The sequence below is a fragment of the Ischnura elegans genome, chromosome 2, assembly GCF_921293095.1.
Source record: "Ischnura elegans chromosome 2, ioIscEleg1.1, whole genome shotgun sequence".
NCBI classification, from domain to species: domain Eukaryota; kingdom Metazoa; phylum Arthropoda; class Insecta; order Odonata; family Coenagrionidae; genus Ischnura; species Ischnura elegans.
This window is the reverse complement of record NC_060247.1, coordinates 17,621,843-17,645,665: the sequence shown is the minus strand read 5'-3', so window position 1 is coordinate 17,645,665 and position 23,823 is coordinate 17,621,843. Positions and strand designations below refer to the sequence as shown.

The 23,823-nt window shown below is 38.3% G+C and overlaps 1 long non-coding RNA gene across 3 annotated transcripts in view; it reads right to left on the bottom strand.

Annotated features, from left to right (window-relative positions):
• LOC124174006 overlaps window positions 1-23,823 on the bottom strand; it is a 284,348-nt gene that overhangs the window by 79,094 nt on the left and 181,431 nt on the right. The window lies entirely within an intron of this gene.

Below are 23,823 nucleotides of genomic sequence, written 5' to 3'. Positions count from 1 at the left end.
TGATATTGAAGTTTTTCTTTCACATAATCGCTTTGATACATCTTTTTGATCATGTGGATATGCATACAGTCTCATTAATTGAACGTAAGCGTTATTGAAATGCCGTTCACATCACCTTAAAACTACATAGGCTCTTTAAAAATGTCAAAATTAATGTATTTACACTCAAAAGTGCTATACTTCATTTGACTATGTGGAATTTCTGGTTGCCAAAAGAGAGAGAAAATCAGAATTTTTATACCAGCGATGAGTAAGATGACAATTATTATTTCATGATTTAAACGTCATTTAATTGTGACACGTTTTTAATTGAGAATTTTTATATCTTTCTTCTTAAAAGCTGATCTGTTCTCGGAATCTCTTGTGGCAGGAAGAGAAATACCCAACACGACAGGTAACCATGGGGATTTATACAAGCATCATCGGAGAAGAAAGGCAGACGGGAGGCGAGGGAGAAAGGGGCCACGAGCCTCTTCGCCTTCAATTCCACTTAAAGCTTCGGTTTAGGATTTTTTGTTTTTCAGCCAAAGGACTAATTCCGCTACTTTCTTATTTTTTATTATATTGCCGAAACCATGCATGCTACCAACTGAGACCGAAGATTGCAGAAAGCCGGCAGGTGATTTTAAATGGAGAGGTGAGTTTAATAAGTAATGGAGCACTTTTTTTCACGGTCAATTTTAGTTGAAAAATGTTGGCATTTCTCGTGGAATATTTTAGAACATTTCCGCTTCCTCTCTTATAGTTTCATTGACTTACAATGGGTAACCGTGCTATACGGAGATGTTAAAATGACGTCTGTCACGTAGGTGCGTTCCAAACAAAGGGTAGCGGCAGAGTTTCTTTGAGCGGAAAACTAGGGTATCTTAGATATTCATAGGCATTTTCAGTACGCCTACAATGATCTGGAAGTGGAAAAAAGCACGGTAAGTCGTTGATCAACGCGTGTTTCATCATCATTTAACTTCTTAATCATCCCAGCTACGGCAATGATGAAGAAGTTATCGATTCAGTACGATATTGGCTCCAACATCAGCCAGTGGAATGGTACCGTGCAAGATCTCCCTTCAAGGTGGCGTTAAGCTGTAGCATTGAGTGGAGTAAAGTGTAGTTGAGTTGAAAAAGTAGAGTTGTGTGCCTGAAAGACTGGGGATTAACATGGTGTATTTGAATACTGAATAAAAAACCCCTGCATCAGAAAAATTGTTTCATTGCATAATGAACTACTCTCGTATTAAGAGAAATATAAATTTGAGGGAGCGTGGTGGAATATTGGTTAGACCCCTAGACATCTGATCATAGGGCCCAGGATTTCAATCCCCTTCTTCTTCTCGTGAGCCTCGAATACCCTCAAGTAAAAAGTCCTAGAAATGCGAGGTGGCCCAGGAAAATGAAATGGCTTTAGCATTTTAAATTCCGCACCATTAGCTCATTCCGGTGTAATCTACGCCCCAGAAAACCTTAGTGAATGGGGGTATGCATTTATTCACGATTATAACGAAAATATTGGGTATTTAAGCCTTAAATAATGTGAGAAATGGTAGAACAGTTTTTTTTAAACGACACTCTATTTTAAGCTTAACCGTCCGCAAAAACATTTCTCCCTTAAACACTTAGTTATTTATTTCATATTTCTGGTTATTATATTTATTTCTCTTAATCACATTTTTGGAATTAAAACAAACGATAAATCCACGATAAATGTCATTTACCTAGGGTTAGTAACGGTACCATGAGATGAAAATCGAGGTACCCCCAATAGACACTCCGTTGGCAAAACGCTCTCTCGTTGACTGTCTCGCATTCTCTTCCGAATTTCACACTCAATGGCTCAACAGTGTAGTTTGAAGACCCTCCCGATAAGCGTGCCCTAGAAATTTTCTTCGATACAAAGCACAATGCTCTTCCCCTTTCCTCGCTCATCTCGCTCTTCTTTTTTTTTCCTTCCCCAAGCCTTTGATATAAGGGTGGAGGCTTGTTGAAAATAAATTTTCCATAAGGGTTGCATGTTTACATGGTTCTATTCACAAATCGTCGAAGCTTTGAAAGCGAAAGGCATCCAATCGTGATAATGTGAAGTGAAGGTCGAATAACAAAGGAAGGAATGAGTTAAAACTCAAGAAAAACGACGAGATAAATATTAATTATAACATAGTGAGAATGCGATGAAGTGATGGTGCAAGGTTTTGGCTACGATGCATACAAAACTAAAAACCCAACAAAGATAAAAGAATGAAAAAGGAGACAGTTTCTTTTGGAGAAATTTTAAGACAATATTATTTTTTTAAATATTCATTTGTTCCTTTTAAACATTTGAGAGCCACAATTAACTTTAGCCACTTAACATTTCTCATTAATTTCCAAGTTTAGAACATATTTAGCATACATCGACAGACCTCTCCAACAGCAAATATATCTAAGAATCTGGTTCACAGCATTCAAACAAAATCAGTCCGCAGGCTGAGTTAAAATTCTTAAAACTACTCAACAAGTCCCTCTGGCACAAGCCGTTGTAAGCGGAAACCACATCAGTACAAATCCCTCGACTGCCAGGGTATTTTTTGTGTGTAGTATAAAAATACACAAAGTAGAAAAAAGCATTCATAATTGATTATGCTTGAGTTAGCGGAAATAGGTCGCAGACCGTTGATTTTAAAAGCTCCAAAACATTTCATAAAGTTTTCCTGCAACTCGACGGAAGGGATTCCATTTCTCCACTTTTTCGATGAAAATATCCCGTAGCTTTCGCAGACACTCAAAGTATAACTGGCCCAGAAAGCCAAAGGATAAAAAAGAACCCATAGCCGAGGCTGTTCTTTGGATTTTCTGTTATACAGGAAATTAAGGTCAGGGTTCCACTGCAACAGAGAGCTATATGGAACAAATATCGCCTCAAAAGCCCCATCATAAAAGGTGTCCTCAACCACATGACATTTTGAGGTTCATTTTCAACTGGGGATAAAGCTGTCGTCGGGCGGCAAGTGATAGATTCATAGATGAGAAGTCAAAAGCGAAATATCGGAGAGAGGATCAGGCCAAACACGCGAAGGAATATGTAGGTACGAGAACACTGAAATAAGTGGAAAAACAAATCCCTACGTTATTTTCATTCTTTGCTTTCATCCCACTCATTACAAATCCATTGCTTATTTTTACCTAAAAAATTTTTGAGTCTGAAGAACCGTAGAAAATTCTTAATTTTTACCTCAATCACTTTCTCCCAAACGTTTTACAAGGTTTCGCCCATAAAAAACTTCCTAAAATGCCGCTTTAAGGTGAATTGGTAATATTATCTTCTACACTACGAAATTCCATGGAAAAAAGTAGGTATATGTATTCTCCATGTTCTTTGATCTATGATAGAGGAAATACATTGTTATGACGGGTCTGTTTGCAACACTGCATTCCGTATAGATGAGGAAAAAATCATACGAAGGTTGTCGCTATGCTTTGAAGCGTACAGCTGAAATGCAGCCATTTCTCTTAATATGGGTTGAATTTTTAGAAAATGCAGCAGAGAATACTCCAAATGACTCCATGGGAACGATCTAAGAAAAAATGGTTCCCACTAACAAGTAAAAACTTTGGTTTATTTATTTGCATGTCGGTATTTCATGCGGACTTTTTTGTCTTTGACGTAAAAAAAGTGCTTCTCTGTGGTAGCTCACAATTAAATTACACTGAAGGTAAGTATGAATTTTTGAATTAAACTTTTCGTCATCCATCCGATTTTTCTGGGCCTTTAAGTTCTACGCGGGTTGGTTTTGTGATAATACATAATTTCATTTTTATTACCTTGCGTCGTCGTCATCGTCGCACACAGTAAACAATAACTTAGAAGGTCATCCAGCTTGCAAACTTCACTTTTAAGGTGTTGGCTGGCATAAAATATTCAAGAAAGCTAGGAATTTTCCCTAAAATTTATGAATTGTACTAGTAGTGCTCCTGGTCGTTAAAGCAGAAAGTTCTTCAACTTCACGAAGTCACGCAACAGGATTCAGGCCTACAGTTATACATTCTGCACTTCACTAGGGGATGTAATCTGAGAAGGTATTAGGGAACGGGGGTCTTGCAGTGATAGGCGTCACAAAACCGCCAAGGTTGAATATATCCAGGAGATTTATGAACGGAGAAGCTCGCGTCGCCATTGGGGTGTCACGAGCTAGACTGGGAAGTTAATGATTCTAGGGAAGGGGACATCCACCCCATGAGGATAAAACATTCTATCTACCAAATGAATATCCATCCCGTGAGGAAGGTATATGCATGACTGGATACCCTGAAATCATAATGAGTGATGCACATCCTGTTTCCTGTTGTTGGCCCTAAATCATGCTCATTTCTACATTTAACGAATGCCATTTCAACCGATTGTAAATACGGCATTCAACCAATCCAAAACAATTTACCATCAACATTACTGAGACGAACATAGACCCTAAGTATTGCGGAAATTAAAAATTAAGATAAATTTTCATGATAAGTTTATGCAAAAATCCTTTGGTGAAACTTAAAAAAAGACATTTGGACGAGAGAACCTTACAAATTTCATAGTATTTAAACACTAAATTATGCGCAACAACACAACTGGGGTTTGACACATACCTGCCATTCTGCTATTGAACTAAACCTATGCTGCTTGTTTTAATTTATCAAACAGCCGCACCAATTTCTAGTTCCTCAATCCCGTCGGTTCCCTGAAAATTTATCCTCACGCACATGGTGCAAATTTCCCACGCATAGCAGACTTTCAGCTGACTTATATTATATCAGCTGACTATTTTCTCCTTTCTCTCTTAAAAACCAGTCGAATTAAACATGAGCTAATGCTTACATTCATGTACCTTTATTTTTTTTATTTTTTTGGCCCAGTGTCTATAAAATAAATCCAGATTTGCAACCCCAAAATACCTGTGCCAACCCCAGGGAGGTCATAGACTGGGAAAATATCGCTCTTTTTTCATACTTCCTTTATTATTCGAAAACTTGCATTATTTTGGCTAATAACTCCACAATCTTTAAATATTGTTAACTCTCCGCAAAATTATATCTAAAATGGCTCTTCATAAGGTTTCGGATATTTTGGACAGCTCTTCAAATATAGGCATGTTATACAAAAAGGAATTTTTTCCATTTCGTCATGTTTTCAGTCAAATATTGGCCAAAGTACTCGTCCGATCATAATTAGCACGAGATGATCATATTGTTAGAAATTAAATTTCCTTTACTTTGCGGACACAACTATACCTTTAGGGTTAACCTAAATCCCGAAAACGACTAAAACCGGATATTTCATTTTGGTAGAAATTCAAGTGAACGAAATACATGATTAAGCGAATGTATTCCTCACGTAAAAAAATAACTGACAAATCAACAGCGACATTTGTATAAAATAAAGAAATTATCCCACATTATAATTTTTTTTTCCGATAGCCCTGAGCGTGGTGGGTTTTAGGTGGTCAGTACCGACGCCACCTTTGAGGAAGTCTAAAAATGAACAAATCATAATGGTAATTCATTGCATAGCTATAGACAGTCTCTTTAAATAATTTAAAATATGCATCTGGAGATTAATGATTAGTTTAGACTTAGTACTGCTAATATTTTCCGAACAGATAGGTTACCAAAGCAGTTTTTCCACAAGATAATCGTCGCCATAGCAGTCAAATTAATTCTTTTTTTGAAGTTGCAGTAACTGAGCTCAAAATATTTATAAGCTCAAAATAACATATAGTTCCGGAGAAAGTGGTAAATTAAAAAAAAAGTGCAAAATTTTCCCAGTGATGCCGCATAGGTCTTTCGGAGCTGCCAATCTATATTTATGATAAACGCACCGGACCAAAAAAAAATATAAAATTATAACTGAATGAATTTATGCATCCCCATTTTTAGTGTAGGATTCAACCGGCCAATGCGCTCAAAGCAATACCTCAGCTCAATAGCACTCCAAACTATGAGCATGAAGATGTCTTGAGGTGTTTGCCATCTACACAGCTTCTCTCCATATATCGGTTAATAGCGTAACATCCCTACGCCTGATACGTAGCAAAGACTACACGAAGATAGCGGTTACAAAGGTCAAAGGTACGGTGAGGAATGAGATTGCACAACAATTACATTGAATTTTCCATTGTGACAGATTTTGTACACTAAAGAGAATTTTTTCCTGCCTTTCATCGATCGCCTGATTAATGAGCTATTCTCGACGAAATGTCTACCCTATGTTTTATCCCTACAGCAGATCTGCTGATGATGTCATAAACTCAGACCGAATGGTTCACCGCTTTTCAGCTACTCCTCGACCTTGCGCATGGGCTTCGTGTGGGTCGTCACTGTTGTCATATTGTGAGTAAATCCTTTCGGAAGTGGAGAGCCGTCTCTGAACAAACAAATGAATCGGAACACTAATGAAGTTACCAGCGCATGATTATAACTTCAAAGAGAAAGACTTAATGAGGGAGATTCATTTTTTGTCGTAGCTTGCCTTTCCCTTCCATTTTCCGAGTTATTTAAATGGTTCTTACGGATTTGAATGAAGGACCTCTTTTGAAAACGTAAGGATGCGATTAGCAACTCCATTAAGAATATATCGACCCCTGATTTTGCATTAAAAACGAAGTATTTGAAGAAAATCCAGAGAAAATACGAACATCGTTTGCTATACTTGATTTTTGTGCTCTACAGCTGACAGTGGGCCATCTATGTCTTAGAATAAGAGAGGCTAGTGTCATAACTATTGCCTCCTTTTTAATTCGCATCGGTAAGGAACCAAATTGAATTACAAAGAGAATAGGGTAGGTACATAAAATTCATGCCAGGTAGCTCAAGTCAACTGATGAGCCATTTGCATCAAAAGCACTAATATGAATACTAAAATAAATATTCAGTGACTTACACACAATTTAGTTGCCTTTTGATCCAACATACGGGGATCATTTATTTACCTATCTTCCTCATACCGAAAAAAAAGCACTCGAAGGCCAAAATTGAGTATTTTTATGATGTTTTCCCCAAAAAGGACCAGATGTATACGATTGGACTAGATTTATATTATTTCTTATAGCAAGTGTTTACAGTTCCAATTCGATACATTATAGAGAAGTAAGTTTACTTGCTCAGTCAGTCTAGCCACAGGATAGACGTATTCAGACTTCGCAGGATTACCCTCTCTACAATTCCGAGACAATTAAAACCTTTTGCCTACAAGAGGAGTTGGATATTGGAAAGATTAAACAGAAGAGGCATTGCCATGATGAGTGCGAGGACGCCCCTGGGTTAGGAAAGGGTTAGAGATGCAAGTATGTCGCGCTGTCATTAGGACGAACACAGCTGACCACAAGCGAAACCAATCACATACCCTGTTCCCTGAGAAAATAAGGTCACCCTAGAGAAGAGATGGTTGACAGATTATCTGTGGATAGTCAGCATAGTGGTAAAACCGGCATCCTGGGTAGGGATACACCACTCCTAATCCCTGGAATTTTTTCACCCATGCACCCTGAGAAGGAGGGAGGATAAAATGATGGAGAAAAAGGGTGGAGTGGAGAGGAGAGACCGACGACGCACTCGAGGTAAGGGTGGAGAAGAAAGGGTAAGGGATAATGGTAATAATAATTTTCTAACAATTCTTGTTGACGAAGTGAAGTAACAATGAGAGTCACGTGGTAATGGACAAAAATTCTAGTTGACGACGCTAAATGAACAAAAACGGAGCATTGCAATTAAAACAGTGGCGTTAGGTCGTGCGCGTCGTCGCTCCTGATGTTTTTCTCTTGAGAACTTATTAATTGTGTTTACGTGTGCGGGTGTATTTTAATTTTTGAAGTAAATTTACGTGCCCTCGCTCCCAATTTTCTTCGAGGGTACTTTTCCTTTACAAGTGTGTTTGTAATTTGTGTGCTTATTTGATTTGAAACATTTCAAGTGGATATTACAATTTTATCTTTATAAATCAACGGAATTCAGGGAATATGACAGTTAAGGTGATGAACATGCGAATATGTCCAAGGCCTGGATAGGGATAATTCCAACACCGGCGGGATTCGAAACCGCGATCTATGGGTTCGTAGGCGTGGATAGAACTCCGCTGTCTCCGCGCCGAGTCCGGCGATAAGGATAGGAGAATGCCAACGCCGTCATAAATGTGACGCGGGCTATCTACAGGAATCAGAATATGCTGTTGCTAAGGAAACGGACAATTAAATTTAAAAGGAAGATCAAAAAATAAAAATCATCCGGAGATTTTTCTCTAGTTCATAAGGAGGAGAAATCGCGATAAAAATGATACAATTAACTAACTAATTCCTAGCCTAAGATTAAAAAAAAGATCGACTCACAAAATATCGCGAAACACCGCCAACATACGCGAACTCTTGGGACATTCTCGCTATAACGACGCTCTTTGCTGGAAGTTCTGAAGCACCCCATTGCATCCGTAGTTTAAATCCCATCTCTTTGTATTATTTTCTGCCCTCTGTGTCACCCAAAAGAATGCTCATTCTCACCCAGGCAGTTTCGCGTTTGCTCCACAAACTCACTTCCCTTAACTTTGAGCAGCGTGAATAACCACAATATGCGCTTCAAGCATTTAGCTGAGATGAATGAAGCCAATTAAAAAAGAAATTCCAGCAAACACGAGGAAGACTTCCTAAATGGAGTTTAATTGCTCACCGCGCGTTCAGATAAAAAAACTCACTAACTTGGATTTAAAACTACAAAACCACCAACCATTTGCAATGGACCATTTAACAATTTTGAGAATCGTGCGAAATACAATTCAAATTTTAATGCATACTGTTTCCTAATAATGACACTTGAATGCTAACGATAGGAAGCATAATAAATGGGTAATGATACTGTTTCATTGACATGGTACACACCTACAAATGCCTAATACAGTTTTCACGTCATTTCCATTCTCAGAAGTTTTTTGGATATTTTACCAAAATCTTAATTATATTTTCAATATTTTTGAATGCATGGAAATAAATAAGTGATGAATATTGTATAACCTTTAGCTTGGTAATTATGAAGGCACTCTAAATCATGCAGTGCGCGGTTGAATTATATTACCGTCAGCATTCCGAATACGAGCCAAAACTCACTTTTCACCCCTCCAGTGGCTCGCTTTGACAGAAAGCCTAAGTGTACGGAATTGCCGTTTACAGTCATGCCCTTGCTAACTGTATTTAAACACCGAGGTGGACATGTTTGAGCACAGGGAGCTCAACACTTGGGATACGCCGCATTCGACCAGTCGTCAGTTTAATGCGCCAATACCCTTCTCAGCCTATTCCCTACGCCATACAACTTGCAAACAAACGTACAAAGCAGTGTGGGCCAATGGGACATGGCAAACGGGACGAATATATTTCACCCATGGAGAGCCTATGAAGGCAGCCGACGTGCCTGTACTCTGTGTCACATTGCAAAACGAGGAAAATCCAGCGCTGAACCCGGACATCCTGTCATCCGCGGGACAGAAACCAAGTCCTTGTGAATTAAAAGGAAACACGATAAACGAAAGATAATCGATACCGGTACCCACAAGGATATCCATAAAATTACAACCGATGTATTAAATGACTTTACACAACAATGATATTTAAAATAACTTTAAAAAGTCCTGCAAAATACGCATTTTCATTTTTTTTAGTACTGAATGAAATTTTCAAACTATTCCACCATTATTTTTTTATGCTAATGAGGTAAAAATATAATATGCATCAGGTTACATTTATATGTACCAAATTTCAACATTCAAAATTATAATTCACGTTAAATACTTTATATTTTGTACACTCCAAAACTTGGGGAGCAAAATTTCACTTTCAGAAACCTTGCAGCACTTTGAACAACTGCGGTCACAAATATTACGTGAGAACTATACTGCTTAGTTTGATAGTGGTCCCTTCATTTCATAATTTCAGGCGTTGTTTTAAACGTCGGCAAAAAGGCCGTGCTAATATTTATAATATTCCTCCAAACATGGGGAAATATTCCCAGCTATGCGGGAAAAGCTGGAAGAACCGTGAGAAAATAATTAAGGAAACACTGGCTCTAAGATATTGATAGCTTCCATTAAACACATTTCTGAAGGATATAAGTAAGGTAAATAGACATTATTCGCATGAGAAAAAACAAATTAAGATTCATTTGTACAGAAAGGGCATTCAGATTCAATACATTGAGATAGTTTAAACCAAAATCACGAGTTGATTTGAAGTATAAAGTTAAATTCATAGTTCACAGCCTTAGAAAGCACCCCCGTGACTACACAATCTCATAATATCTGTTGAAACAGTCATGAATCTGGAGAAGAGGCAATTCCTTAAATTGAGAGACGCGGAGTTTTTTTAAAAGTTAGCCAACTTAAATTATTAAATGGGGAAAGTTTCGTCCAGTTACCTCGAAAAACTTTGATAGATCATCAACCTAGATGATAAAACCAATAGTTACTTCGTACACCTAGGGACGAAGGATGGCAGTAAACGGATAGTGTTTTAAAAACTAAAACAAAGAAGATTAAATACGGCGATCATGCCAACGGAGGTGATCAAAACATTGAGATTCAAACGACGCAAAAAAGCCAATATTTTAGCATTATGGGGAGATACTGATCCATTGGCAATCGATTACTTGCAATTTAAGGAAAATATTTATGGCCTTAAAAGCTATCGGAAACTGAAAGGTAAACTGAAAGGTTCATGGAAAGAACGATAGTTACAGTTGTGATTAAAATGAAGTGCATGTGGTAGTGCAAAAATTTGCATTATAGCGACATCATATCTGAAGAGAGCCAAGGTTTGAAGAAAAACAGAAAACCGACCAATGATTGAAACTTACATGAAGAGAAGTCTCTCGCCAGTTCATTGAATTGGGCAGTCACTTAATACGGTAGCCTAATTCGTACGGACATTGAATGAGTTCACAAGTTGAAAGCCGGGTAATTAGTAAGTGATACATGGTAATAGATATATATAGTACAGCAATATCAGTAAGCTGTATATTTGAGAACCAAGTGAGTTGTAATAGTGATTAAGACTCACACAACATTCCAAAAGCATAATAGCTAACTATTAAAATGAATTGTACGCTGTTCCTTGCAGCAATTCGTATGGTCACAACAGGTGATCCATGGTTGAAAATTAAAGTGAACTGCTTCGATTTATTCTTTTCGTATTGCCTATTGTTTGATGAAAAAAGCTAAACTAATAATTACTCTGCATGAACTCGTTGCAAAAATCATATTGCTAACTGAGCATCCATCAGAACTTCTTAAGTAGCCATTTAAAAGCACTTAATTGCTGACTTAAAATCCCGCACGTGTGCGAGAAGTGAGTACAATAGCCTTGAATTAAATTTCTTAACATACTCTTGTTAATCTGATTATAAGAAAATGGGCAGATACCATTTCCTCTAAGTGAAAATCGTGGGAAAGTAAAGAGAGAAAACCAAAGCAGCACAAGTCTGCGGCTAATTGAACCAGACACCATGGAGACCAAGGATGGAGCATCATACGTGATGGAAGAAGAAGTGTGTCACTGTCAAGGGTTCAAAACTCACGTTCCCATCGCAGATTCCAAGAAATTCTGACAAAATGATTCAACCTTGTTGATGATGCACACGTGAATGTAGACAGATACCGATCATCGAGTAATTACCCAGCGAAATCAAAACTCTCCGCAAGAAAATCCTCGGAGAACCCACGATGATGCGTTCATAAGTCGATACTTTTCTTCCCGAACATCAGGAGACAGTGGGATAAGTGGAAGGAAAAGTAAGGAGGCGTCGCCGCGATAGGACCCCGAAAACTTTTCTGAGGTAAGGATAGCTGCAGAAGCGAAAACAATGAAATAATCCATAGCCTAGACGCAGGCTACCTCAAAAGAAACCAAATTTACTTTTTCTAGAGAAATGGTAGATCATTCAATGATGAGAATGATCCAGAGATTGTTCTCCAGTCCGTCTTCCTTCCGTCTACCTTCCGTAGTAAGAAAAGCAATCCAATTGATAGTGATCGGTGCGCAGCTCCACGGAATCAAGCGAAACCACTTTGTGAATATCGTTTCAAAAGGTTTCGAAACGATCAAATGAGAAAATAATGCAAAGATCTAAACAACCAAGTTCCTCTCTTTTCCCTCTTCCTCCACTATCGCGATTGGTGGACACTGAAAATGCGGTCTTGGTGTCATCATTGATGCAATGCCGCCTAACCCGATAGTAGAACGACCATATTTATATGAGCAAGCTGGTGTTTGGGTGACGATATATTCCGAATCAATGACTTATAAATGAAATTTAAAGAAGGCATGGTTGGCTTCTTGTCTCAATGTTCTTGCTTCTTGAAAATTTGAGAATATTGCTATTTTTATACTAAACCTGACAGTAAGGTTGGTATTTTTTTAGAATAATTAGTGGGCGTTTATTACTATTGGCGAAACTGTCACTTTTAACAGATTGAAACCTTTTTAGTGCATAGTATGTGCCAGATAAATTGATGTATTGGGTGCTTTTTTACCATTTTCACTTGTTGTATGAGAGCTACCTGTCAACTTCTTTGAATTGTCTAATTTTTGTGGAAAATATTTTTCCTACTCCCTCCAGTTTTTTGTTTAATTTCACACATTTTTTCACATAAATGCACATAATTAATTGATACACACAATTCCTGAGAACGATAAAAATCCGTAAATGTGTGATCTAAGTGACCTTGTGCCAGAACAATAAAACTTAGAGTTACTAATGTATTCTACCTTCACACGAAACAAATTTCTTCTGGACGAAACAAGCTCAGCATCCGGTAGCCGGGCGGTGGGCGCAAAACCTAATCTGACCTACTTCGTTTGCCACACCATCCGTCTGCGGACACGGACAATTCAGGTGGCTTGCTGCGTGGCCATCTTCAATGAGAAGGCGGATGCTCTGCCTCACTAAACACGTCGCCTCTCCACCGCTGCGCTGATTCCTGATTCCTAGGGTGCGAACGAACCGCTTTCAAGCCGCACGAGGAAAACGGATCGGTCAGCTGCGACGGGGAAAAGGGATTCGCTTGCGCCTCGTATTTTCCGGGTTTCCGCTTCGCTTACTAATCGCGCTCGGCATCCGCGCATGTCCCGGCATTTTTTTCCGCAGAGTTTGCTTCGCGCAAAGCCATCTGCCGCATTTCTCGCTCAAATTGCGTTTCGGGGTTCAAATGCGTGACCTTGACACTGTTTCCGCTCTTGACTCGGGGTCCAATGCTTTGTCGCCTTTGCCTAGCGTCGGTTGAATGGAATTTCCGGGGAAAAATGACGCAATGAATACTAGCAACAGGTAAAAAGAGGTTCTCCTAAATAAATACCCTCTCTTTAATTGCCTGAAAACTTCCACCCATAATCAGCAAAATGCAGCTCATTTACATCCATACATCACCTCCCTATCAACAACAGGTTTGTTTAATGGATGGCAATGCCTCTTCACCAATGTAAATCACTGATGAGGAGAAGGGGTTTTAAAGAGAGAACGTCTTCCTGGTTCAAAAGAATGGCTGACTAGAATAATTTCACTTAGAATAAGAAAATAGTTGGACATCTAAACAGACGATAAATTAATAACTGTGAAAAATATGGAATAATTAAAGAAGGTGTATTTTATTTTGTAAAATATGAGATACCTATATTTTTAAGTAAAAGGATTGAATTCTTCCATTGAGTGGACCTTGGATGGAACTCCTAATCTCGGATTATATGTTGGGGAACAATATAAGTGATAAAAAGCGAGAGAAGCGGGAGCCTGATATTAGGTATTGACGAAATAGGTACACCTCCCCGTAAATCTTAATTATATGTAATTAGTTACACTTCTAAAGAGCGAATGGAAAGGTTTGGGCATTTTAAACACTCGTGTGAATGTATGTTAGTATGAATTCCTTAAAGCTCTGGGTTTTTCTTTAATCAGCTATGCAATGTCATGCTACGTGAAAACAGGTAAAGTCACTTTCAAAAGTCAAAAACACAACCACCAACACCGTGCGCGACCGTCTCCGTTATTTTCCGAAGTCGAACTTCCCGTATTACTTATGCGTTCCTTTTCCACTGGGGTTCGATTTGACTTAATCGGGTTTTGCAAATAGTGCAACTTGACGATTTTAACCCTCGCTCGGAGCCCTAAGCACGATGTCAGAGGTAGGAAGGCCCATTAACCCTCCCACAGCCAAACAATTCCACCATCGACGAAAGCGGAGGAAGGTTATTTAGTAATATAACCTAGAAGATCATTTTGTAGGCTACTTTTAGAATACTCTTTCAGACATAAATTCCGATTTTCGTTTCTTCCTTTTATGTTCGTTGCGACGCAGATACGTCTTGGTATTTTTAAGCACAAGACAGACTACTCAGACCATCTATCTCTGAATACTATCAGGGTGAGAATTGCGTTACTGAGAACTTAATTCTCGGCCTTATGTTCTGGCACCAGGAGTTGGGAAAGTCGTGAAGAAAATAGGAATTGTGAAGAATGCCTCGGTAAGACTTTCGCGTACGATGAAAGTCAAACTGGCCCTTTCAAGGCACAGAAGGCGTAGGAAATACCTGAAGTTCAAACTCGGAAAACGCAGTTGCTCGCGCTGTCCGTGGGGACTGACTTTTCAAAGTTACTGTATGTCAGTATGTTTTAAATAAAATATTATAAGAAAATCCTCAAAATTATGAGATTCCAGTTTTAATTCAGACGTTCGTACTAACGTTTCAAGGTATTTCTGAGAATATTATTTTAGACGTTGCTAATGAGTGAAAGTCATGAACTATTTTAAGCCAAAGTTAAATTAATTTTGAATAAGATTTGGCTGGTTACTAATACGTGGGAGGGGTTCATTAATAAATAAAGCTATAAAAAATGTATAAGCTTGCAAAAATTGCCTCAATCACATTAGGTTCCTAATCACCTTAATTTATGTAAAGTATATGTCCATCAATTACACAGCACCTATTCAAAATATTCTGGTAAAACTATAGCTTACTTAGATAGTTAAGACGAAATAAAACAACTAAGGTTCAATGTCACACATTTTAAAACGTACTTTTACTAACGCTTTTTAATTTCAACGCATGAAGTACGTACTCAATCACTATTTTTCTGAATTTGTCCCATGAAAATTCATCTCGGCTTGTTAAAAGCCTGGCAACTATCATTCATGCTTGGACAATCTGATGGCCTTGGGTACTCCATATGGGACGTCCATTTTTCATCAATTTTCCTCGCTAGCATAATGTCACCGCTATTTTACCCATCCCTTGAAAAAAAGAGCGTTGGCCGAATCCGGTCATTTTCTACTGATAAATAAAAGAAAAAGAAGCATCGAACGCGATCAAAATGAAATAATTTTCCCGCGTGGGGAGGAAATTTGCCGCGAAAAAAATAACGGTGATGGAGCGTAATTGAGGCATTCGTCACCACGGCCGTTATCTCGCGAAACTGGAACGAAGCCAGCCGTATTCGACCGATCAAGTAGGTGGCAAGGGGTTCGGTCGAATGGGGCGAGTTGTTGAATGGGAAAGGGGAGAGATCGACTTCCCGTATGCATCCCCAATCGATTGCGAACAATTGGAAAACGTGATGATGGTCAGAAAAGACCTCTATCCGCCCGAATCGCCCCCGAGCTATATATTTTTTTCGCCCCGGAGAAGCGCATCATCGGAATTCGGGTGATCCGCCGTATTTGACGGATGTTGTGCATTATACCACACGCCAGCAGCTTGAAAAGGCTTTGCGGTGCATTAAAACGGTGTGCACGTCGTTAAACTGCTCACGGTATCGATTTCTGATTTTGTCCTCCTATGCGCTCGGACAGCTTTGTGATTATAACTCGAAAACGATTAGAAACATGCTCCCTCAGCTGTTGATAATTTTATGGGGCTCTCGCACTAATGCCATGCATCGATGAATATTTATTGCCCTCCTAGAAAGTTTTCTCCGCACCAAGTCCTACGTAATGGAATGAAAATCACTGTGTATTGATCAGATGATTTCTGCTGAATATATATAAAACAATAATTTTTGTTAGGAGCTGATGAAATAGAAGTTAGAAAATAATGAGGAAAAAGGAACATTAGATGAAAAGAATGAGGAAAAAGAAGACTTTTAAATAGAAAAGCATCGATATTTTATAGAGGAAATGATGACGTAAATCAGTAATCCATTTGTGCAATGAGAGAAAAATTCATAGATTTTATTGAAGCCTAAAAATGATGCTCGCTCCGACCATCGCGGCGAAAATGCAGAAATTGCCAGCAAGCTTTCTCCCGCCGATGAGCAAAGAGCATGAGCAATTAATGGCCGATGAAAATCGTAGTAATAATATCTATAATATTTTGAAAAGAAATCCGTATCTCACTCTCGTAACCAATCCAAAAATAAACGCAAAATTCTCATGCACGAAATATGAGAAAATTGTCCTTCGATGGATCTGTCTGTTCTTCTCCTACGCGCATTATATTTTTCCGGAATTTTCCATTTTTATGGGGGTTATGTGTTGTGGTAAATCGTAATTTTAGCACAGTTGATGATGATTATGTGTTTATTTGACTATTAATGACTAATGAGGATAATTATTTTCCAAAAATAAGTAAAATAGACTTTTGAAGACCTTCTCGAGGTATTTAAGAGCATTTTCATTTCATGATCGCATTGTTTGTTTGCAGCCCAAATTATAAGTTTACACAAAAATACCCATTTCAAGTCGAGAATATAATATCGAAGTAAGTAACTGCGGAACTAACAATAAGATATTAACACGTTTGTGAATTCAAATTCCGTCTAACAACATAGCCTTTTCGATATCAATGGCGGTAAATTTTGACTTGTCGATGAAAATGATCTCATTTATTCTTTGCTTTCTTGTAGATGCTGTTTAATGAAAGTTACGAGCTCGTTAGCACGCCCAATTTTACAGTGAATCATTCACACGGTTTGAGAATCCATCATCCCGTCAATAAAATGTGGGCAAGTGTGATGTAAGATAGGAAGTTAAAAAGTAAGCGACTTCAACCTGGATATTGTGTCATCATGTCGTAAAAATTTAGGTGGAACTCAATAGGTGAGTTTTCAATGATAGCATCTCTGAACGTCCTTGTTTTCACCTCATGGTTATAGTTAACATCTCATCTGACATAATGTAATGCGGAGACCCGAAATTTCAATTATGCAAACAAATTCAACAGGTGGAAGGAACATAGCTATGACAAAAGAGAAAAATGAAAAAAAATCAAGAATCGCCACCTCCTATTCATGAGTTGGTGACGTCATAACAGATCTAGCTCATTTACTCTTTTAGGGATATCCTTTGATTGAGGGAAGTATTAGCTCACCAGAGTGTAAATATCAACGTTGAAAGAGAGCCCAATGCACAAGGCCGAGGTGTAAGAGAGATACGGTGACACGCTATGACTGAGTGAGTGCCGCATTAAATTATCTGCGAAAGGGTTAAGGTCGTCAATTTTTCACCACGAATACCTTCCTCGAGTAGGCTTTGGACCGAGAAAGGGAAAATATAGGGCTCTGTATTTTGTGAAAATTTATCAGAAGGGCAATAAAATAAAATCTGAAAATGTAATTAATAGTTTTCCCCAGAAAATACTGGTATGTGAGACGGGTGATTAGAAGTAAAAAAATGGAACAGCGGCAAACTATACCTACCTACTTATTTGGTCGACGTCTCCCTGCCCTTTTCCCTACCCGGCAAAGGTAATCGATGGCCTCTCTCACATCGAGTTCTATTGCTTTCCTCAGGTGCCTACTACTTAATCACATATCCTCTGCGCTCCCTTAGTCCACCATCCATTTTCCTCGCCTTAGTCCACCCCTCTTCCTTCGCCAAGAAAGAGACCGCCAACCATCTAAAGCCCCCGGACTTCGTAAGCCTTTCTCTACCCACAGACCCCTCTCAAAGTCTTTGACCTTCGACCCTATCCACTTCCACCTTCCCCCATATCAGGATTTATACCTTAAAGCGACTTAACACGGTCATCTTATGAGTGGTGAATTGTTTAATTTCGGATTGAACGCCCCAAACTTACTGGTGCAGTAGTATAACGGGAAATTAGTTAGCTACTAATGACAAATAACAAATTAGAGCAAAATTGTTGAACCCTGGAGTAAGGATAAGAAGAGGGACGCGTGGTATCATTATGTGGGTTTCAACCTGTCTCAATCGTCTCAATGGTTTGGTGTTATTTCGTCAATTGATCTGCGTATATTTAGCAAAATGAAAACGCAGTAGTAGCTTCTCGGTAACACAATTTCTATATTTGAGATGCAGTAAAGGTCTACTCAGTTTACAATGAAAATGTCACGGTACTGTTAGTTGTAAGCGAGCAGTATACCACGAAAAAGGCCTCAATACGAGACATTAAAGGAAATGAAGCATCCACGAAAGTTTTATTGAAGTAAAAATGAGCGTCTTTTGATCTACTCATCAATCGCGGGAAAGGTGCTCAAATGAGTGTGAGGAGGGTACATTGATTTGCATTCCTCTACAGGATTAGAACATGGAGATGAAACTGAACCAGTGGTCAAAGAAAGATGTAAGGATGTAGTGAATGGTAACCGAGGTGCGAAGGAAATCCTCCGCTTCAGCTCATACGCTAAATATGTTAGGGGCGATGGAAGAATCGTGGATTGTGAGATTGGGGTAACGTGGTTCGGAGTTTTAAAGTCAGCGAGGACTGGAGTCACTGGGGAGCGGCGTGTAGGGGGCTCGTATTTACGAATTAGGTAAATAAAATAGGTTACCGCGATAGAAGAAAAGCCAGCTTCCGTCTCATAATTTTAGAATAAAAGAACTCGAAATTTTCCACATTATTTTTCAAGAGTTAATGACGTCACTAGAATTAATTTACTCTTTACAAGGATTGGGGGAATGGAACACCTCAAAATAGTATCATCGCATAATAGCATCAATGAACGTAAAGTCGACTCTCCAGGCAGAGAAGCTTTACGTAAGCTTCTCTGCCTGGAGATGATCAGCGTAAGCTCTTGACGTCATCAACTTATCAGCGAAAGGGCCATCGACTTTTCATCGTTAAATGCTAGAAAAGTAGGGACCGAATCATTCCACGAAAAAATACGATCTCTTTAATTTTGAAGCGACTAGAGCCAAATGGTGGAACAAATTGGACGCATCAATGGAGACAAACAACAGCAGTCAAGGTACCTTCTCAGAATCCAAATCTGGAAGCCAGCAGGAAGTCATTACGTGAATTAAAAATGATAGCGGAGGTAAATCTTTTAAATTTCATTAAAAAAACATTATTCTCTTCATTTTACGTATCCATTTCACAACAAATAGAATTTACAAGTGAAGAAATCAATATGTAAACGAACTCCTCGCACGGAATCAGTCACGGAAACCCAACACATCCATCATATGATCATTAAATCTGCCATTTAAATATTGTACCCGCGCGTAAAAACAAAATCGCTCTCATTTACGTTCAATCTAAGGTAAAGATGACTTTGGTGGAACGGCTACTTAAAAAATGAAAGTACGCCATTACGCATTTGTACTATATTACTTTTCTCCTCTCGCTAAACATGCCGAAATCTCCCTTTTTCTGAGGACCATGTCCAAAACCCCCGTATATGCCCTTAGTTATATTGTCTAGCGAGGGAAGTAATAACGACTTCATGATTTTCCACGTAATGTTTACTAAACCCAACCGGTTTCGATATTCGACTGTAACTGTAACATTCCCAAGGGGAACACATTACGGTTATACCTTTAAGAAAGACACAATATGTGTAGAAACTGGTTAGGTTAAATAAAGGTTGTGTGAAAAATTACTAAGTCGCTATTACTCTGATCAGCATGTCGTTCCAAAAAAAGCTGAGCTAGCAACGATTGAATCAACTTGTCTGGTGTTTAAGAGAGTAATTCTTGAGGGGCATTTAACATAATACTAAATAGTCAAAGTTTACTCATTTATTAAACGAGGATGTACCTCGAAAGAAAGAGCCAATTCATACATAAACAATGGCCAGACAAGGGGATGAAGAATAAGTCCTCATGCCATAGGTTTAGCCTGAGTTTAGGAGCATTTTCTCTCCTTTAATACTTTCTGATACAGGAGAATTGAATTCTACAAGGAAAATTGGTTCACAAATTAGACTAATATTGGTTTGGATATGAAAATTCTTTAATTCGGTAGGTAAAAAGTAAATTTGAACAATTACGTTTGAACTCATCCCTTTCCTCTTTTTAGGAACCACAAACACAAATGATATTTTACAGTATTCTTGAGTTAAAACTATTTACAGCACAGCAATAACCTAACCATAGCCTACATACAATTAAAGATTAATTCATATACATTAGGGATGAGGGGTTGGTTGTCTATACAACAGGAGTAACCTTAGAATCGTGTTGACGTCATTTGTAACACGTGGTTGTATTTCTATTAACCAAGCAGACTTTCAACCTTGAGCGAGGAGTTTCTCATAGGATAGAATTCCCGCGGGAGAAGATACGGAACGAGGGCTATCAGGTCGACGGCATACGAGCGAGTGTAATGCTTTGAGCCAGGGGCTAATTCAACGTGACCCATTACGCCCCTGGAGAGGACACGGAACGTTCAGGACCCCCAAGTGGAGGCAATATAAGCGACGACTGAGACGTAAGTGCGGCAGCCCAAGGAAGAATTAAACGACGCTGTCCAGTGGAACGAGAAATGAGGAAATGGAAAAATTCAATCGCATGGCTCTGAAATTTTGGTCGTTTCCTTACCGCTTCTTACTGCGAAAGTAAGGGGACGAGGCCATGGTCTCGCCATGGCTTCCTCCCCTTGACATGGCCGACCTTTGACATCTTAATATTTTCAAAATAATATTTTCAATCTCGAGGAATGACATCTAAAAGTTATGAAATTGATAGATCACGAAAATAAATATCTGTTAAAAGCCTTCGTTATATAAGTTTTGCAGCTTTCCCGGACAAAAATGTGTGTAAACTTTTTAAACTTTTCTTTCCTATAATCATTGAATACTCCATTTTAGCCGACGTCACGAGCTCCGACTCGGGGCTCATCCTCATTGCTACTGAATGTATTTTTGTTTTCTTGGTAGATCACATTGTTGCAATTCATTAGGTGTATCAAACTTGAGTAAATTTACAAAAAACTAAATGTCAGTTTCTTTATTGCAGCTATTTCAGTTTTTTTCAGTTTAAACCTTAGTATTTCTATATATTTCCTTTCCTTATTCAAAAATTATTTCCATGGACCTCTTTTCATCCGCCACTATTTACACATCCTCCATAAAACGCCATATGAATAATTCACCGCTGTATAATCTATAATGCCCCTTCTTATGTTAAAAAATATTGTTTTCAGTTAGCTTTTATAAACTATCTTTCAGCTATTATTCATTTACATAAACAGCCAAAGTCTTTGTGCCGTTTTTGGTGGTGATATAAATAAAAAATATAACCTCAAGTAAAATTATGTTCTGCAACGTCGGCTAAATGGAGTATTCAACCCGATGGGAATCCCGAAAAAAGTTTACCCACAGCCTTGGTTATGGCTTATATCTCTGCGACATTCATATCTTCCGCCCGTCAGCTTTTAAAAACCTTTTTTAAGGAGTGAATGATGAAAACACATGTAGTGCCTAATTAAATAATCCTATATTTGTGGTTAAAAGAATGGAGGAAAATAGTTTACTATAGTCATATTTAGTTTCGTTTTACGCATTGGTATTATCACGAGCATGCAACATGATTTTATAAGTTGGAGGAATAAAGCACCTTAAAACTTGATAAAGTTTACAGTTGCCTCATAGCCTATAAAATTCAAGGTATCCATGAAATTCCCTCACCATGGAGTATCCCCTGTAGTGAAACGGTGAAAAATTAAATGCGGAAAAGTACGTTTCCAAAATAACTTTAAAGGTGTTTGAATCCCGAAAATATCCTAGTCTATGGATTACAATGTTTTTCTACCAAAAGATGCCAAAGGAAAAATTTGAAAAGTATGATGCATAACTTTCAAGAGCGTAAAAGTTAAAGAAGATAAGAAGCGTAAAAAATATGTGACTTGATTTTTCGCAAAGGGTTCAAATTCGCCGTTGTTTGAGAATTATTGTTTTGTTTTAAGTTAAAGTATATCCTCGATTAGATAATTGATGCATTTAAATATTTCTCCTTTGAGCTAATTAGATAATCAATAAAATTCTTCACAGTATTATGACCAAGTGTTGAAAGTACGTTGACAATCAGAAACATCCTTAAAAACCTAAATAGATTTGATAATTGAAACGTCCCGTATGGAATCATGCCAACTTACAACACGAATTAATTTTCCTCTGAAATATAGACTACTAACATGAACGTCATTCTCAAGTAATCTAGAAATTTAAATTTGAAGGATATATGCTTTTGCAAAATAAAAAAACATCTGAATCTCCGACAAAAAATACCATAACTTCGTGATGACGTACCATGATATTAAGTATCCTATTTTCCTCAACCTTATCTTCATAAATTGTCTTTTCTGAGAGGTAAAAAAATATCTTTCAGGGAACATACGATTTGTCAGATACGGGAACATGAAGGAAAATGATACCCTATGATTTATACTTAAATATACATAATCCTATCTGGAGAACTGCGGGTTTTGCTCGTGAAAGCATCAGTTATTTTCGATTAAAAGTCGCATGATGTTCTCTCGTCGGTTTCCCACACATTGATATGCATACACCTTTTCCTCTTCGTCATTGCCGTCACACCCTTTTACACCTCGTCCACTTTCCACGGGAGATGTCTATCCCATCCTCACGTGACACGCGAGCTGTATTAATGTGACGTGCGCGCGTTTTTTTTCCTTGACCGCGACATCAATATTTCATGAGGCGCATCCACCACGCAGCCGGGCTTATATATTTTTTATTTTCCTTTTCCTGCGCTGCGGGTGGGTGTTCGTTGATGGACGCAAGGAATGGATCCCGAGGTCTTGACTGCCGGGGAAGAGGTGATTGGGGGGACCACACAGTTCAGAGGTTTTGCGGAGATAACTCGATTTGAGAGATGAAAAGGGAGAGTTGACGGAGGTGAGCCGGATAAATAAACATCATCCAGCAAAAATAGCCAAAGAAACAGGATGACAAAGTCAATAACACACTCATGACGCACCCATCTAGAAAAGAATTTCATCTAATATAATTTAGATACAATTCATAGGATATGACACAATTTCACGCATAAAATAAACTACTTACGAGGTTCATAAATTCCGTCAAATAAAAGTGGGATAGAATAAAATGAAGAGGGAACACGCTTTCTAAATAACTGTAATCGTTGCAACATTAATCGTATATATCTTCATGCCTAAATTTCTCGTGATAAAAAAATTGACCCCACTATAGACGAATAGGTCAGACGAGAATTAATCACTTCAGGGATACTTAAGACCAAAAAAGTCATCCAAACGAGCTAGCTCACGAACCGCATTTGAATTCAACCCAAGGCCTCCCCAGCTCATAGTATAAATCATCTGAAAGAAATTTTTGGAGCCTTCACTAATTAAAGCACACTTTCCTTGAAACGGAATGGGAACTCTTGTTGATCATACCTAGTTCCAAGAGAGTAGGGAGGTTATGTCTATGCGACGATAAGAAATGGAAAAAATACGTCCATAGAGCTAAAAAGTATGGTTATGGAATTTTTCCAAAACCCGAATGCCATCTTCAGAACTTATACTCATGGTTTCCGTCGGATTAATTAATCTCACTTATTGTAAATAAATCGAAATATACTACCGAAACACTTACTTTACTGGCAGAAACCTCAATGGCTTA